Source organism: Macaca fascicularis, chromosome 7, assembly GCF_037993035.2.
Source record: "Macaca fascicularis isolate 582-1 chromosome 7, T2T-MFA8v1.1".
Lineage (NCBI taxonomy): Eukaryota > Metazoa > Chordata > Mammalia > Primates > Cercopithecidae > Macaca > Macaca fascicularis.
The window spans coordinates 85,601,487-85,620,754 of NC_088381.1; the positions used below are offsets into that span (position 1 = coordinate 85,601,487).

The following is a 19,268-nucleotide window of genomic DNA, read 5'->3' on the forward strand; positions in this document are numbered from 1 at the left end:
AGAGGTGGGTTCCTGTTGTTTTGGTCAGCTCTGTCCCTGTGACTTTGCAGGGTACAGCCCCGCTCCCAGCTGCTTTCACAGGCTGGTGTTGAGGGTTTGTGGCTTTTCCAGGAGCACAGTGCAAGCTGCCAATGGATCTACCATTATGGGGTCTGGAGGATGGTGGCCCTCTTCTCACAGCTCCACTAGGCAATGCCCCAGCGGGGATTCCGTGTGGGGACTCTGACCCCACATTTCCCTTCTGCACTGCCTTAGCAGAGTTACTCCATGAGGGGTCTGCTCCTGCAGCAAATTTCTGCCTAGACATCCAGGCATTTCTGTACATCCTCTGAAATCTAGGCAGAGGTTCCCAAACCTTTATTCTTGACTTCCGTGCACCTGCAGCCCCAACACCACGTGTAAACTGACAAGGCTTTGGCTTGCACCCTCTGAAGCAATGGCCTGGGCTCTATATTGGTCCCTTTTAACCATGGCTGGCATGCAGGACACCAAGTCCTGAGACTGCATGAAACATCGAGGCCCTGGGCTGAGCACACAAAATCACTTTTTCCTCCTAGGCCTCTGGGCTTGTAATTGGAGGAGCTGCTGTTAAGACCCCTGGCATGTCTCCATGCCCTGGAGACATTTTCCCCATTGTCTTGGTGATGAACATTTGGTTCCTTGTTACTTATGCAAATTTCTGCAGCTGGCTTGAATATCGCCTCAGAAAATAGGTTTTATTTTCCATTGAATCATCAAGCCACAAATTTCCTGAACATGTATGCTCTGTAATTCTTTTAAACATAAGTTTCAATTCCAAATCATCTCTTTGTGACTGCATAAAACTGAATGCTTTTAAGAGCACCCAAGTCACCTCTTGAACACTTTACTTTTGAGAAATTTCTTCCACTAGGTATCCTAAATCATCTCTCTCAAGTTCAGAGTTCCACAGATAGCAAGAGTCAACTTTATTCCAGTTCCCAACAAGTTCCTTATCTCCATCTGAGACCATCTCAGCCTGGACTTCATTGTCCACATCACTATTAGCATTTTGATTAAAGCCATTCAACAAGTCTCTAAAATGTTCCAAACTTTCCCACATCTTCCTGTCTTCTGAGCCCTCCAAAGTGTTCCAACCCCTGCCTGCTAACTAGTTCTGAAGTTGCTTCCACATTTTTGGGTATCTTTATAGCAGCACCCCACTCTCTGCAGTACCAATGTACCTATTAGTCCATTTTCATACTGTTATAAAGAACTGCTCAAGACTGGGTAATTTATAAAGGAAAGTGGTTTAACTGACTCACAGTTTGGCATGGCTGGGGAGGCCTCAGGAAACTTACAATCATGGCAGAAGGTGAAGAGGAAGCAAGGCACCTTCTTCACAAGGCAGCAGGGAAGAAAAGTGCTGAGTGAAGTGGAGAAGAGCCCCTTATAAAACCATCAGATCTCAGGAGATCTTGCTCACTATCATGAGAAGAGCATGTGGGAAACTGCCCCCATGATTCAGTTACTTCTACCTGGTCTCTCCCTTGACACATGCGGATTATGGGGATTATAATTTAAGATGAGATTTGGGTGGGGACACAAAGATTAACCATATCAGGTAAGCTTGGTCACTCTTTGATCATTTCCAGATCCTCTCAAGGGGAAGATCAAAACCGAATGCATTTCCCCTTATCAGTTGCTTCTGTGCCACCAAAGCATCCCAGGAGAGCTGGCCATCAGTGTGACTGAAAATGGTGCTGAGATTCCAGTCCTGGGAGGCTGTTTCCCTTCCCTTTCTGGTCCTGAGGCAGAGCTGTCCTCCTGCTTGCTATTCCAAGTAATCTCAAAACACAGCCCCCATCAAATTACTTTCTTGCTCCAGAATTTATGGCTTCTTTATGCTGATTACGTTAAATCTAAACTTCTAGGATTATCTATTTCCTAAACCACCCTCTGAAGTTCAATCCCCACCCCACCTGTCCCACCTTACTGTCCACCAAACCCAATACTGTTCTCTCCTTCAGTTGAGTCCACTGGCTATGATCACTCTGACCTTAGCTCAGGCCCCATCTGTGATCCCTCATTATCCAAGTCCCATCCCTTTCCTCTGGGAAACTGCTTCTCAGATTAACCTTTCTTGGCCAGGTACAGTGGCTCATGCCTGTAATCCCAGCACTTTGGGAAGCCAAGGTGGGTGAATCACCTGAGGTCAGGAGTTCGAGTCCAGCCTGGCCAACATGGCAAAACTCTGTCTCTACTAAAAATACAAAAAATTAGCTGGGTGTGGTGGCAGGTGCCTGTAAGGCAGGAGGCTGAGGCAGGAGAATTGCTTGAACCCGGGAGGCAGAGGTTGCAGCAAGCTGAGATCGTGCCATTGCACTCCAGCCGGGGTGACAGAGCGAGACACTGTCTCAAAAAAAAAAAAAAAAAATTAACATTTCTCTTCCTAAACTCTTTATGCTAATTATCCAAATTACACCATTAGCCCCATTTTATATGCAGCCTTATTGTTTAACAGTACCGCACAAACTGCTTCTGCAATACAACTTGATCACAGTGTGCGTGTAGTGCATGTGTGTATATGTGTGCACACAGGTATGCGCTCTGTCTCCAGTAAGCTCTTCATCCTATGAGTCCAGATCTCACCCCAGAAACACTGTTGGGTTGACAAGAGACCCTCAAATGTATTAATTAAGAGTGGATAACACAGTTATCTGAGGATGATATCAAACTCTTAGCAGATTATAACAGTCTCTACCCCTTTGTTTCAAGCTATGTATACTTTCTCCTGCTGTTTTTCTTTCTTTGGTGTTTTCATGTATTCAACAATGATTTATTATGCACTTTCTATGTGTCTAAAAATAGAGAAATCACAGTGAACAAGGCAGATACCATCCCTGCTTTCCAGCTACTGAGAGTCTGTAGCTTTGGTTGGAAAAAGCTAGGACCTCCCTGAATGCCAGCAGACATTCACTCTCCCTCTGTGGGGGTCTATCAACAGATCAACTGAGCTACATGGCAAGCAGCAAGTGCTGGGGCCCAGTATTTTGGAAGGCACTTAAGAGATATGAAGAAAACCATAACATACTAAGTTGGTTAAAAAGTGTCCCTCAGGTGGGCAGATCACCTGAGGTTGGGAGTTCGAGACCAGCCTGACCAACATGGCAAAACCCTGTCTCTACTAAAAATACAAAAATAAGCAGGGCATGATGACACATGCCTGTAATCCCAGCTACTCCAGAGGCTGAGACAAGGTATTCCTTGAACCCAGGAAGTGGAGGCTGCAGTGAGCCGAGATCGTGCCACTGCACTCCAGCCTGGGCCACAGAGCGAGACTCTGTCTTAAAAAAAAAAAAAAAAAAAAAAAGTGTCCATCACTGGCTTTTACTAAGACCTTAATAAGGAAAAAAAAAACTAGAAAGAAACTGGAATCTTTGTTTTTTTTAACCTCTGTTGTACTGGACCGGTTTTGAATTAGAAATTCAGATGTGAACTAGCCTGTTTCTTTGTTGGATGCTGTTTAAACATGTTCTGTAGGACAGGATGATTTCTATTCACTCATCTCTGTTCAGACAGATGACTTATTGCTTCCGTGAAATAAACTTGCCAAAAGTTAGTCTCTCATTAAAAAAAGGAGTAAAAAAAATAATAATAATAAAAATAAAATAAAAAATAAAAAATAAAAAAAGGAGTAAAAATTAAGTTTACTAAAAAGTAGTAACACATCACAATGTTTAGATAAATAAACTATAACATTCATTCATTTATGGAGCTCTCATCAAAGCAGTTATGATACCAGTGAGTATGGTTAAAATAAAAATAATTTGCTTGATCCTGTTAAACTCTCTGCAAGGCCTATTTACAAAATGGGATACTAGTCATTTATAATTAAATGTCTGGACTAACCATTAGAGAATAAATGGTATACCAGGAAATTATTTCCTAGAAATATAGTCCATACTTTCAGCTATTTAAATCCTTAAAATCAAAATCAACCAATGAATCAATCAAAATAGAAAATATAAAACTAATTATTACAATAAGCATTAAATGCTTCAACCTTTGCTCAAAATTAAAAAAAAATCTTTTATGAAAGCTGAAATGAAAATTATCTGACTTGTTAATAATGAAACCCCTTCAGCCTCAGGAATGAACTATGACCAAAGTCCTAAGCTTTCTGAGAAAGTAACATAATAACTGGAACAGACAAGAAAACTCTTGGACTGTTGAACTTCTTTACTTTGTTTCAGCAGAAACAATGTAAAGCAAAAGATCCTTATTTGGTCACACATGAAACAGTAGAAGTAATGTATAAATCATGCATATTTTCATGGTAACAATAATGGCTCATGGCTTCCATAATCGGCAACCACCACAGTGACTGTTCTCACATATTGGAACAATTCTGCCATTGCATTCCTTACAAGTCAGGAATGATCTATTCTTAGTATGATAGATCAGACACTCAAATGCATGCCATGCTAATACTATGTAAAGTAAAGGTAAAACATGGAGCTAATAAGTGCATAAAATACCATTGAACTCTTCTATAGTTCCAATCAGGTAAATAATTAGTATGCAATAATTATTACTACCATAGGGCACTTTCTGTATATGTAACAAATTTATCCTGGTTCAAACCCAGTAACAATTTTAAGAATGTAATTCACAATAAATACATGTTATATCATGATCTAATACAAATACACCTACAAATATATATGTATATGTATGAATATATACATGTATATATACACACATATACATAACTGAAACCACATTTTCACAAAATAATACTTATCTATGCTGTCTATTTATGATACACTCTATTGCGTACTCAGGTCTAATTTTTTTTTTTTTTTTGAGATGGAGTCTTGCTCTGTCACCCAGCCCCGAGTGCAGTAGTAGGATCTCAGTTCACTACAACCTCCACCTCCTGGGTTAAAGTGATTCTCCTGCCTCAGCCTCCTGAATAGCTGGGATTATAGGTGCCCACCACCACACCTGGCTAGTTTTTATATTTTTAGTAGAGGCTGGAGTAGTTGGCTAGGTTGGTCTTGAACTCCCGACCTCAGGTGATCCACCTGCCTCGGCCTCCCAAAGTGCTGGGATTACATGCGTGAGCCACCATGCCTGTCATATTTAGGTCTAATTGAGACTCTTTATTTTGAAAACTGTTGATGTGGACCCTGGCACTGGTTTTCTGACGGTTAATGCATGATGATGCACACTTACGCTGCCCAAACCAACTTAACTGAACTGCTTTACCATTTCTACACTCCACATACTACTTAGATTTTGTTCTCATTTCAGGTGATTTAAAAACATTTTCTAATGAGAGTTTTGAAATTGGGGGTAAGCTCAAATATCAGAGTGATTCAGTCCTCTGAACTATGACCACAAGTGAAGGCTTCCTTCCTTCCTTCCATTCCTTCCACCCTCCCTCCCTCCCTCCTTCCTTCCTTCCTTCCTTCCTTCTTTCCTTCCTTCCTTCCTTCCTTTTTTTTTTTTTTAAAGAAGTTTTGCTCTTGTTGCCCAGGCTGCAGTGCAATGGCCTGATCTTGGCTCACTGTCACCTCCGCCTCCTGGGTTCAAGTGATTCTCCTGCCTCAACCTCCCGAGTAGCTGGGATCACAGGTGCCCACCACCACACCCGGTTTATTTTTGTATTTTGAGTAGAGACAGGGTTTCACCATGTTGGCCAGGCTAGTCTCAAACTCTTGACCTCAGGTGATCAGCCCTTCTCGGCCTCCCAAAATGCTGGGATTACAGGTGTCTGCCACCGCGCCTGGCCGCGGGTGGATGCCTTTCTTACCTTTGAGGTCCTAGCATCTAGAATTGTAAGTTCTAGGTACATTCTGGACCCTTGATATATGTTTTGAATTTCAGAATAAGTTAAAGGGTATCTTTAGTGTTCGTTTAGTCATGATACAGGGCTAATAACTTACACCTGGGAAAAACCAAGCGCACTCCAGGAGGCTTTGAAGCCGGGGTAAAGGGGATGGTGGCAGTGGAATCACATCCAGGCCTCCAGCACGTTTCCGGGCAGTCTCCAGGGCTTCCTGCTGAATCCGCTGCCTCGGCACCCAGCAGGAACCTGGGCCGGGTCCCTGTTTACCTGGGTGGGGTTAGTGTCCAGAGGAGGGGGGCCCAACCCAGCAGCCTTCTTCTCAATTTGCGACATATAAACCCACGAAAGTAATCACAAACTTGTTAACCGCTGGGCACTGTAGCCCTGGAGCACTCTTAACGGACTTTGCAAGGCCCAGTACCCAGAGGCTGCAGCGAGGGGGCGGCGACTGGGCCCCAGGACACCGCCTGTGCAGGGACAGGGACTCTGGGCCTTGGCCTGCGAGGGAACAGGCGCCCTCTGTCGGCCTTGACCTCCGCGGGGACACGGGCCCCCTTTCGGCCTCGGCCTCGGCCTGGGCCTGGACAGAGACGAGGACTTTAGGCCTAGGCCTGCGCGGGGACACGGGCGCTCTCTCGGCCTTGACCTGCGCGGGGACACGAGCCCTCTCTCGGCCTCGGCCTGGGCCTGCACAGGGACGGGGACTTTGGGCCTGGGCCTGCGCGGGGACAGGGAACCTCGGCCGGGGTCTGGGCGGCACCTGCTGGGGGCGAGGTCGGGCAGCCCCACACACCTCAGCGGGCAGGGCCTGAGGGCCGTCCTCCCTCCACTTCCCGTCCCCACACCCGCCCCGGGCCCCCACCTGCCTCCTCCTTGTCCTGGGCCGAGGCGGGTCCGCAAGGGCGGGAGAGAGGTCCCCGCAGCGGTGCATCCTGGGACACCGCCCCTCAAGCCCGGGGGCGAGGGATGCCTGGGTGGGGGCCAAGAGAGCGCCCAACCGACCACCCTTTCCTGGGTGCCCTTTTCAGGTACTGTCCCTGGACCACACTGGTCCTACACTGGCCTCGCGAGACAGGCATCACTCGTGACTGGGTCAGAGGGGCTAAGCAGCTCACCCGAGCTGCACAGCTGGTGCCGGGCACTGCTGGGGTTTGCACCTGGGCCTTTCATGATTCCAAACCCAGTGCCTTACACAACCTCTTCAGAAGGTGAAAACACGAATGGTCTACAGGCTGTTGACAGGAAGGGGAAGCCGTTCTAGAGTAATTTCATAAGCGCCCGTGGAGTATCTCAGCCGGCAAGCCCAGGTCTGCAGTCATTTCCCATTGTGAGGTTGAATTAACAGAGACTGAAAAATAGAAAATAGATAAGGTGAGGCAATGAAAACATCCCCAGCAAAAGAGAACAGGGAGCACTCTTTCTCTGAATATTTGATTAAAATACAAATCTAGGAAACCATTTACATGCAGTGAGCTGTGATGGCACCACTGCACTTCAGCATGGGTGACAGAGCGAGGCCCTGTCTCCAAAAGACAAAACAAAACAAAAAAACATTTACAGAGGAGACAGTATAGCAGAGTAGGGGAAAACAGGCATCATAGCCATATAGCCCTGGGTTTAAACTCCGACTCATTCACTAACTTTGGGATGTGTGCCTTCAGGCTTTTTAGTGCTTTTTTTCTTTTTCTTTCTTATTTTATTTTATTTATTATTTATTATTATTATTTTTTAAGATAGAGTCTCACACTGTCACCAGGCTGGGGTACAGTGGCACGATCTCGGCTCACTGCAACCTCTGCCTCCTGGGTTCAAGCGATTCTCCTGCCTCAGCCTCCGGAGTAGCTGGGACTACAGCCGCGCGCCACCATGCCCAGCTGATTTTTGTATTTTTAGTACAGACAGGGTTTCACCATGTTGGCCAGGATGGTCTCAATCTCTTGACCTCGTGATCCTCCTGCTTCGGCCTCCCAAAGTGCTGGGATTACAGGAGTGAGCCACCATGCCTGACTTCTTTTTTTTTTTTTTGAGACAGAGTCTCACTCTCACCCAGGCTAGAGTGCAGTGGCACAATCACAGCTTACCGCAGCCTTAACTTGCTGAGTTCAGGTGATCCTTTCACCCCAGCCTCCTGAGTAACCACAGGCGTGAGCCACCATACCAGACTAATTTTTGTATTTTTTTGTAGAGACAGGGTTTCACCATATTACCCAGACTGATCTCCAACTCCCGGACTCAAGCAATCTGCCCACCTTGGCCTCCCAAAGTGCTAGGATTACAGATGTGAGCCTCCACACCCAGCCTTGTTAGTGCTTTTTAATTGCCTTTTGACACATGAATTCCCTCATGAGTAAAACCTGCTTTGAGTGTAATGAATTGAATTGACATGGAAGAAGATCAAATCGGGTATGAAGAAGTAAAGAAGGCCGGGCGCGGTGACTTACGCCTGTAATCCCAGCGATTTGGGAGGCCGAGGCGGGTGGATCACCTGAGGTCAGGAGTTCGAGACCAGCCTGACCAACATGGTGAAACCCTGTCTCTACTAGAAAAAACAAAATTAGCCGGGCATAGTGGGGCATGCCTGTAATCCCAGCTACCTGGGAGGCTGAGACCGGGGAGGCGGAGTTTGCAGTGAGCCGAGATTGTGCCACTGCACTCTAGCCTGGGTAACAAGAGCAACTCCATCTCAAAAAAAAAAAAAAAAAGAAGAAGAATTCAGATATTCTCCCAGAACACTCAGGAGAAGATGAAAGTGGTAATTAAACATGCAGATTGGAAAGCAGAAACTCAATTTACAAATAATTCCTGAAGACAGTGAAATGTAATATTGAAGGATGGCAAAATAACTTAGAGAAAAAAATACGTGTGATGGGTCTATAAAAGACATATTGCCATTAACAAAAAGAATGGCAACCAAAAGACATACTCTGATACACAGTGTGAGAAAATATATCTTTCTTCTTAGGAAATTGTTGGGATGCAAACATAACCCAGTCATTTTTCCTGGAAACATTACCAAAGAAAGGAACCCAAATTAAGATTTTCTCATTAGACACATCATGAAATAAAGACTAAATAATAAATATAATGGTGATAACAAAATGTAGTGTAAAAGTCAAGAATAAAATTTGAGAAGATACATAATGTAAAAAATCACTGGGAATAGCAATTTGGTTTATAAATTCAAGTGAAATTAACAATGGCCAGAAAGCTGGCGGGGGCAGGAAGCGCATTGCATGCAGAATTTACTTCGGTCTTGGCTTTGATTACTGAAAAAAGGAATTTTCAAGCATATTTTTTGAAAAGAGGAGAAAGGTGCCTGGGTACAGAGGCTCATGCCTGTAATCCTAGTGCTTTGGGAGGCTGATGTGGGAGGATCACTTGAGGCTGAGCTTGATACCAACCTGGGCAACATAGCGAGACCCAGTCTCTACAAACAAATTTAAAAGGCTGGACATTGTGGCACACACCCATAGTCTCAGCTACTCGGGGGGCTGATAGGGGAGGATCACTTGCACGCAAGAGTTTCAAGGGTGCAGTGGGTTACCATGATTGTGTCACTGCACCCCAGCCTGGGTGACAGAGTTAGACCCTGTTTCCAAAAAACTAAAAAATAAAAAGCATAGAAAGGCAATGATTTGGCTGGGCGTAGTGGCTCACACCTATAATATCAGCACTTTGGGAGGCTGAGGCAGACAGATCTCTTGGTCAGGAGTTGGAGACCAACCTGGCCAACATGGTGAAACCCTGTCTTTACTAAAGATACAAAAGTCAGCTATGTGTGGTGGTGCATGTCTGTAATCATAGCTACTCAGGTGGCTGAGACAGAATTGCTTGAACCCAGGAGGCAAAGGTTGCAGTGAGCTGAGATCATGCCACTGCACTCCAGCCTGGGTGACAGAGTGAGACTTGGTCTCAAAAAAAAGAAAGGCAATGATTTAAAACAGATATATTTTCCAAATAACTATAAGAGAGAAATAGAAATCACTAACAATTCATATGCAACCCAAAAGAAAACAAAAGAAACACTAAGACTAAAATAAAATGGCAAATACGTAATTTATGACAAGAAAAATTATTTAAGACGTTACACCTATGTATGTTTTACTTTAATAAAAAGGGAAAAGAGGCAAAAGCTTGTCAATTGTGTTTATAATATAAAATTCATTTATTATCTACTACTTATAAACAATCAGGCCAAAGAAATTATACCAATGTTTTAGACTTTTAGTCACATAATAGAGTGGTGGAACCTCAAAGCCTAGCCTTGGATTATCCCAACGCACTTTCCTGGACATACTACAGTTTTTTTTTTTTTTCCTTAAAAGATACAAAGTTTTATTAAACAAACCTGGAATCAACAGTATTATTACATAAATTAGACAGCAGTAAGATTTTCCTAGGGCATATGTACAAATTACAGTGATTTCCATTGTGCAACAAACAGACAGGATTAAAAATAGGCACTCCCCTCCCCACCCCCCATGAAAAGGTGAGATCACGCCACAGGGCTCCCAGTTCCGGCTCACCAAGGGGTGCACAAACCTGCAAAGGCACTCCACCTGTGTGCATGGCATCCGCCAGCAGTAACAGGGGCCCCAGAAGCACATTGGCAACATGGTGAGGCTGCTCAGCGTTCAGCGCAGAAAAAAAAAGAATTAGGCTATGACAGCTGAGCAGAGCTCAACAGTCATCTCAGAGGACAAGAACTGTGGAAAGCCTTCAAATCCCATCTGCTAAAACACACATGTAAAGCCTTTTACATACAGAACAGACGTGTCCACCATGGAAGATCAAACTAAGCCTTAACAGAACTTCCCAACACATGATAATTTACAGAGAACCGTGACAGGGCATCCACCTTTTATTAGGAAGGACTGTTCTGCTGGGTGCAAGGCCATAAGGTTTGCAAAGCAAACTTGATTATGAAAAGGCTTGGTGAAAATACAGCCCCCACCTTCACCAAGACACACACACACACACACATGCACACACCCCAAAGAAACTATCCAAATACATTAAGATACCTGTTCTTGTGCTTTTCTTCTTGCTTTTAAGTGAATCCCATTGGTTTAAGTTAGACTAATTAGAAGGGCTTCTTGCCTCTGTCGGCAACAGAGAAAAATGGTGCAAATGACTCCTCCAATGTGTGTAAAATTCATGCTAGTTAGATTGAAGGAAAAATGAGAGGAACCCCGGCACCCCATTTCAAATCTCTGCAACTGGAGAAATCAAAGGTTGCAAGGACTGTGTAGACCTGATGCAAAGTTAACAGGCCACAAAAATAAAACCCAAGCCAGTGCTGTGTTGCACTCTGTTCACTCAGTAGCTGGAGCAATGAATGATTGTGACATTCTGGTGTGATATTTGTGCAGCCTGAGGTACACCCTGGGCACAGAGTTGAGCCTTGGGGTCTTTAACAGTATTAAGCCATAGATTCACAGTTACAATGGTCCAAAGAACTAGAGGCCACGTAGGTCAAACAAAGAAATGGTGAACACATCCCAAAGCACTCAACTGTTTAGTTCCACTGGAGATTTTGTTTTTAATGGGTAGTGATTTCAAATGATTTGGTCTTTTTTTTGTTTTGTTTTGTTTTTCTTCAAAGCAAACAAATGATTTGGTCTTTAAGTATGGACAGAAAGAAACAACACGCTGAACAAGAAATTCACTAACAAGTGACTGTACAGTTGTTTCATGGGCATGGAGAGGGAGTGGGGTTGAACAGCATTTTGAGGGGATGAAGTGTGCAATCTTACCCCATTACTGGGGGGTTTCTGCTTCTTATTCTATCATGCTGACAGCAAATATAATTTGCCCATCACTGGCTATAGATAGTTTAGGCTAAGCAGGATTTAGACTTGTGTTGGGAAGGAATTAGAATAATTCAGTAGATGCAGCGTATACTATTCAGTTGTGACTTTATTTTCTTCCTGGCTTTATCAATGCCTATGAAAGCAGGCTGGTGGCATTTCCCTTGAGGAAAACAAGACTTGCCCCACTATACTTCCTGTTGTGGCATATCCATTTCCTGAAGATATTCTCTTATAGAGTTCCAGTTTGAGAAAATACTGCCAACTCATAAAATTACATGAAGCAAAGTAAATTTGTAATTTTTTCTGATACAAATTTTGTGATTATTGTAATGAATTTTCCTCCACATTCAGCACAGTGATTGTTTCATGTGATCATCTATGCGAAAATTTTGGAATGCCATCCAGATAAACTATTTTTATTTATTTATTTTTTATTTTTTGAGATGGAGTCTCACCCTGTCGCCCAGGCTGGAGTGCAGTGGCACAATCCCGGCTCACTGCAGCCTCTGCTTCCCAGGTCCAAGTGATTCTCCTGCCTCAGCCTCCCCAGCAGCTGGGACTACAGGTGCCCACCAGCCAGCACGCCTAATTTTTGTAGTTTTAGTGGAGATGGGGGTTTTGCCATGCTGGCCAGGCTGGTCTCGAACTCCCAGCCTCGGTTGATCCATCTGCCTCGGCCTCCCAAAGTGCTGGGATCACAGGCGTGAGCCACCATGTCTGGCCAGGTAAACTATTTAAAAATTATACATAGTGATTTTTCCATGTTTATAGCTCATTTTGATTAAATTAACCTCTACATGACATTGGGCCATTTAAACTATGACCCCACCATGGGGCAGTTACCAGGTAGCCTGTATCACTTCAAATGTTGAAGTGTGCATGACGATCAAAAGTGGGTTTCACACCATCACACGTTCTTGGAAGCGCTTCTAATTTCTCATTTGTTCTGTATGGCTGGAGGCTTATTACAATGTCTGTAAAGAACAAGGTCATCAATGTGCTTGCATATTTCATTGTCCTGCATATCTGTTCACAATTAAGACAAGGTATTTCAGGCTTTTCCTGATGCAAATTTTCATCAGTATGAAATCCTGGATAACAAAACAGGCAACCTAAAAATAGGCATATGGACTATGTACTTTTTAAAGTGTGCTCAAGAAAAGTGTTTCATTTACGGTTTTATTAATACTTTTTAAAGTAGAATGTTCAATAATATTATTACTATGATTCTTTTTATAGTCAGCAAACATGAGACTTAATGCTTTTCCTTCTAGCTCCACATATCAGTGCACAGTGTAACATTTTTTTAAAAAAATATGGAATGCTGCATGAATCTGCGGATCTTCCTTGCACAGGGGGCCATGCTAACCTCCTCTGTGCCATTCCAATTTTAGTATACCTGCTGCCGAAGTCAGCACCAGTTTCACCTTTTCACATTCATAGTAAAACTGATGGGAAACTGAATGTGAAATGTTTAGACAATGATGGCCCTCAACTGTTAATCCCAACAGGATGGTGACTGAGGTGCACAGGCTGAAAATACAGTTGTCTAAAACATTTCCACATTTCACTATCTGAACATCATTTTCCAATTAATAACATAGTTATTAATTGTAAAGAGTTTATTCTACTCAACCCACTAATTATTCTCACCTACTGAGTTGACCTCAACGTGAAGAAAAGGTCATTGATGAAAAAGGGTGGCTATGTTCTGTTAACATTTTTTTCTTTTTACAGAGATGGGGTCTTGCTATGCTGCCCAGCCTGGTCTCAAACTCCTAGGCTCAAGCAATCCTCCTGCCTTGGCTTCCTCAAATCCTAGGATAATAGGAGTAAGCCACCGCACCCAGCTTCACTGTCCTTTAAAGTCTTAAGGTGGACGTTCTCTTCATTCCACCTTCAAAGCCATTGCCGGTTTTTTTTGTTGTTGTTGGTTTTTGTTTTTGTTTTTAGACAGGGTCTCACGTGTCACCCAGGCTGGAGTGTAGTGGTGTGATCTTGGATCACTGTGGCCTGGACCTTCCCGGGCTCAAGCGGTCCTCTCATCTCAGCCTCCTGAGTAGCTGAGACTACAGGCACACGCCACCATGCCCGGCTAACTTTTTTGTATTTTATAGAGATGAGGTCTCACCATGTTGCCCAGACTGGTCTCCAACTGCTGGGCTCAAGCAATGTACCCACCTCAGCCTCCCACAGTGCTGGGACTACAGGAACAAGCCACTGCACCCAGCTTAGATGAAATTTTTGAAAGTGACACAGAAGGTGTTTTTAAATACAGTACATTCCTCCAACAACTTCAATGTCATTGTAGATTCTTGGAATAAATTCATTCCCATATCTTCTTTTCTTTGTTTCTTCTTTTAAAGTCTCAAGTTACCAGGTAGGAAGCACTAAAGCTACTGAAGGTGGATCTCCCCATGATATTTTTTTCACCCAAACTAAAAAATGCATGTGAGGTGATTTTTTAAATCCATGCAACACACCCTTCAGATGTTGTCCCCAAGAGAAGAGATTTTTGAAAAAACAAATTGAAAAATAAAAATTATAGGCTCTGTGAAGCATTAACATTTACATCACTGCACAATTTCTGTGGATCTGCCATAATGACTTTTATATATACACACAGGTACATACACACACACACACAAATTTGTGGTTATAATCGAACAAGTCCAGTTCAAACTTACAAACTTAGGTCTATGAGAAAAACCAAGACATCACAATAGAAACACAACACTAAAGGATAAGACAAAATCTACAACCAAACAACTTTCAAAACCTTTCTACAGTGTGGAATTCCAGTTGCTTAAATAATGCCAGTTACACTATTTTCATCTATGCTCTGATCTGTTTCTGTACATACAGGCACACAGAAAAGTGGAAATGTCCTTATCACGTGAAGAAGACATTGCTTCTGGTCTGCTTAGGTGCAGGTCTTTGTTCCAGGCAGATTCCAATCTTCCTGTTTCTTCCAGATGTGAGCTCCTGTCCTCAGAAATTCTTGAAGATTTCTAAATCCTTCTGCGGCATGGCGGCGGCTGTGTCCTAGTCATTCTCTGGGTAAGTTTCGAAGTTGGAGGTGTCTCCGTCGCGGGCTATCTTGGGCACAATGGGAGGCTTCAGTTTTCTCTGCGGAACAGCTTCCCAGTCCACGGAGCGGAACCACCGATGGCGTTTCACATCATTAGCCCTGTTCTTCATGTTTCCTAACCGCCTTGTTCTGTCAACCACGAGCAGTTTCTTAATGAGGTCTTTTACACAGAAATTCAAATGTCTGGGGAAATCTATTTTGCCTGCAAGAATTTTCTGATAAATGCCAAATGTGTTATCACACACACACACACAAAGGGAGGAAACCCTGAGAGCATCTCGAATTATCAGGATGCCGAGGGCCCACCAATCCACCGCCCTTCCGTGGCCCTCGCTTTGAATGACTTCGGGGGCCAGGTACTCGGGTGTTCCACAGAGGGTCCAAGTCCTGTCTACCAGCTTCTCGGCGAACCCAAAGTCCATGAGCTTGATGTGGCCGTCCCTATCCAGCAGGATGTTCTCCGGCTTAAGTTCCTGTAGACGATCTGCTTGGAGTGGAGGTACTCGATGGCACAGGTGATCTCCGCAGAGTAAAAGAGACCCTTGGCGCTGGAGAAGCGCCCCCGGCTGCGCGGGTAGCTGAAGAGCTCGCCGCCCGGCAGGTACTCCATGAACCTGTAGAGGAAGCGCTAGTCATGCCACGTCCAGAACAACCTGATGAGGAACAGGTGGATGACTTCCTTCAGGACCGACCTCTCAATGTGCACGTGCTGCTCTGCTTCAGGCGGATGACGTCGTGAATGCTCATCACCTTGAGGGCGAAGAAATGCTTGGCTGTTTTCTTCTTCACCGGGTCCACCCGCCCGAACATCCCAGTGCCCACGATGGCCAGCGTGTCGAAATTCTGCAGGCAGTAGGCAGGCGGCTAGGCTGGGGCAGAGCGCGGGCCCCCAGCTGGGGGTCTCCTCCGCCACCTCTCTGGGTCGCTCTCCGCGGCGGCTGCCTGGTCCAGTCACGGCGGAGAGCTGGCCCAGGCTCTCCACTCAGGTCCGGGGCACCGGGCCAGGCCGGAGCGCTCTGGGAGCCGGGCTTCCCGGGACGCAGCCTCTGAGGGCGGCGCGGCGGCGGCACCAACGGAGGCTCCCGGTGCGCGCCCTCGCCTCCTGGTGCTCGGCCCGACGCTCGGCCCGGCGCGGCTGACTAAGCCCCCGGGTGGGAGCAGCCGCCGACCTCAGGGGTCTGGCACCGAGTGCTGCGCGGTGGCGGCGAAGACGGGGACCGCGGCCAGGGCTGCCGGGGCAGGGAGGGGGCCCTGCAGATTCCCGGTCTCGCCTGGCGCCTGCCGCCGCCTCCAGTTCAGTAGCCGGGAGCGCGCTCTACGGTGTTTTGCTTTTGTTTGTTTGTTTGCCAGCTGATTCACAACTCAAGTAGCACAGTGAGGGTGGACAATACGGGCTGCCCAAGCATCCCAGCATCGTCTGTTCTACATATCACTATTCCAAATGGCATGCTGCTGTGTTTGTGAATCCAGCCTCCCACGGTGGGTATGTCACCACTGACCTGTAACAATTGGAATGACACATTTTCACTAGAGGCGGGCCTTGACCATCCTCCACAGCAGACTATTAAGTAACAAAATAAGCAATACTATTTATTTACTTCTTACTATGCTGTTTTTTTTTAAAGCCTCTGATGAAATCCTGGTGGCTTCTTCTCTCTTCTTACCAATCCAGGAAGTGTAGAGAGCTGTTGAGCCCTGTTTCCAAATCCCCAGGTGAAGCTGTGCTGACATGCCTTCTGTCCGTACAGCCTTTTCCAAGACTCAGCTATTTGCGATCACCCTCAAATGTTGCCCTGATTCTATTATCAACTTGTAATAAAACTCACTTGTATGGTGGAAAGGCTGTTGCCAATTAATTTTATTTTCGTTTGTCACCTATCTTCCCTTCCATGTAATCGTCAAACTGTTTGTTGTACATATTAAAAATAACACACAATCAAGAGGGCATATGCTATATTCAAGCAAAGAATGCTATGTGAGCCAGGCATGGTGGCTCACGCCTGTAATCCCAGCACTTTGGGAGGCCAAGGGGGGGTGGACAAATTGAGGTCAGGAGTTTGAGACCAGTCTGGCCAACATGGTGAAACCCCATTTCTACTAAAAATCCAAAAAAAAAAAAAAAAAAAAAAAAAAAAAAAGCTGGGCATGGTGGCACACGCTTGTAATCCTAGCTACTTGGGAGGCTGAGGCAGGAGAACTGCTTGAACCCAGGAGGTGGAGGTTGCAGTGAGCCAAGATTGCACCACTGCACTCCAGTCTGGGCAACAGAATGAGATGCCATCTCAAAAAAAAAAAATGCTATGCAATAAAAAAATTATGTACTTGTCAATAGTCCAGTGAGTCAGGGGAACCCTTTCTCTTTATTGTGGAGAAAAATAGCACAATCAGAAAAAAAATTAAAAGATAATTTTCAGGAAAACTGACAGTTAAAAATCCAATGTTGTCTTACAAAAGTAGGATATACTACTCTTTTGTGTTTTGCAGAAAAACAAATATCTGGTGATTTGGAGATGGACAATATATGATCCTTAGTAAATGAAAGAAGTTTAGCTGTGGGGAAACCTGCCCTTCTTCATAGTTTATTGAATAGCTTAAAAAGATGTCATCAGCAATTATAAATGTGCTTCTGGGGTGCTAACTTCACGGGCCTCAAAGGGAGAAATGAGTCTGACAGGAGGCTTGAGGCACTTAAAAAACACACAGACATTCTGATTGCCACCCCTAGAAAGTGCTTTTTTTTAAAAGTTAAAAAATATGAAATGCTTCATAAATTTACATGTTATCCTTGAGCAGGGGCCATGCTAATCTTCTCTGTATCATTCCAATTTTAGTATATGTGCTGCTAATATAAGCATAGAAAGTGTTTTTCAGATGGCCAGGCATGGTGGCTCATGCCTGTAATCCCAGCACTTTGGGAGGCCTAGGTAGATGGATCACCTGAGGTCAGGAGTTAGAGACCAGCATGACCAACATTGAGAAACTCCGTCTCTACTAAAAATACAAAATTAGCCAGGCCTGGTGACGCATGCCTGTAATACCAGCTACTTGGGAGGCAGAGGCAGGAGAATCGCTTGAACCTGGGAGGTGGAGCTTGCGGTAAGCGGGATCACGCCATTGCACATTTTTCAGGTAAAACCATGCATCAACTCTACTGCCTTCAATGATTAGGTAGGCTCTACCAAACAGCAAACACCTGAGCCATTCTCACTGGAAAGAAAATCACAGGCAGATCACATTCCATATCTTAATGCTTCTAAGTGTCAGAGAACTGCTGGCACAGTGGTGTGTGCCTGTAATCTCGGTACTTGGGAGGCTGAGGCAGGAGGATCCTTTGAACCCAGGAGTTTGAGACTAGTCTGGGCAACAAAGCAAGATTCCATTGCAAAAAAACAGTATGTAAAGTAAATTTAAAATAAATATCAGAGAAGCGTACTTTGAAAACAAAGCAAAAATCCTGAAAAGGAAAAACACAAGCAATCCACGGTATACATAAACATGTATTGTACCCAATGCAGTAAGTAACTGGACTACAGTTCATTCCAACTACTTGGTAAGGTTCACTGTGAACTGCAAACTTAGAAAGGGATCACTGTTTGCTTTTCCTTTATCTTAGAAAAGACATAGGCCAGCTTTGCAATTAAGAGGGCATACATGGCGTTTACTGTAAAGGCTTTGATGTGAGTTCAGCTCTACCGTCTTTAAAATAACCAGAGAAACTCAGAAATGGTTTGCTAGTCTGATCTATGATCCTACTATTAGAAAAGGCATTTTATCAACCATAATTTTCAAATGTGCATTTTGATAAAGCAAGACACGTTTTATACTGTCATAAGTGACAATCAAGACCAATTAAAGTTTAATATTTAGGTCAAGTGTCCAAACATCTGGGCAGTCCATGCCTGCCAAGTGCAGCCCTGGTGGGTTGTATTAAGGAAAAAGTGGGAGATACAGCAGTAAGTCCAGTTGGTGCCCAGGGAGATGGTTTGGATGTCTGGAACATCACCTTTGGTGATTGTGTTAAAACTATTTTTGACTTGAATGGTATTATTTTCAGCCTGTCATTTCAAAGGTGCAACCCAGAATGCCAGTCTTATTTGCAGAGAATACAAATAAATTGAAAACCACCATCCTTGGTTTCTACCTCTTCCCCTCCCGTGCACACTTGGGTCTAACTAAAAATTCTCTCTTAAATATCATCAACTGCTTCCTAATGGTCAAATCATCTGGTGGTTTCTCAGATCTCATCCCACTGTTGCTCTCAGAGATACTAAACCCCACATACATTTTCCTTCTCAAAGCTCTATAAAACCTTTCTTAGTTTCCTCATAGTATTTTTTGTTCTCCTGACTCAAATTTCCCTCACTTTCCTCCTTCTATCCAGTCCTCCCCCTACCCACCCCACGTTGTCTCTCTCCACTCTCAGGGCAATCACACTTTCTTCCATTATTTTCATAATACCTGTACACAAATGACTCATATTTGGATCTGTCCTAATTTTCAACAGAGCATTTCTAACTCTCTGCTGGATTCCACGCTGTGCTGATAACAG

General features: G+C 44.4%; 2 non-coding genes and 1 pseudogene across 2 annotated transcripts; all 3 read right to left on the bottom strand.

Annotated features, from left to right (window-relative positions):
* Nucleotides 1-12,793: 12,793 nt before the first annotated feature.
* LOC102135361 (cAMP-dependent protein kinase catalytic subunit PRKX pseudogene) lies at nt 12,794-16,167 on the bottom strand (annotated as a pseudogene).
* Nucleotides 12,939-13,045, bottom strand: LOC123574781 (U6 spliceosomal RNA). The gene has a single exon (XR_006699976.2). It is a non-coding gene; the product is annotated as a U6 spliceosomal RNA (small nuclear RNA).
* Nucleotides 16,168-17,467: 1,300 nt separating the features above from the next.
* LOC123574734 (U6 spliceosomal RNA) lies at nt 17,468-17,574 on the bottom strand. Its single transcript, XR_006699938.2, has one exon. It is a non-coding gene; the product is annotated as a U6 spliceosomal RNA (small nuclear RNA).
* Nucleotides 17,575-19,268: the final 1,694 nt, after the last annotated feature.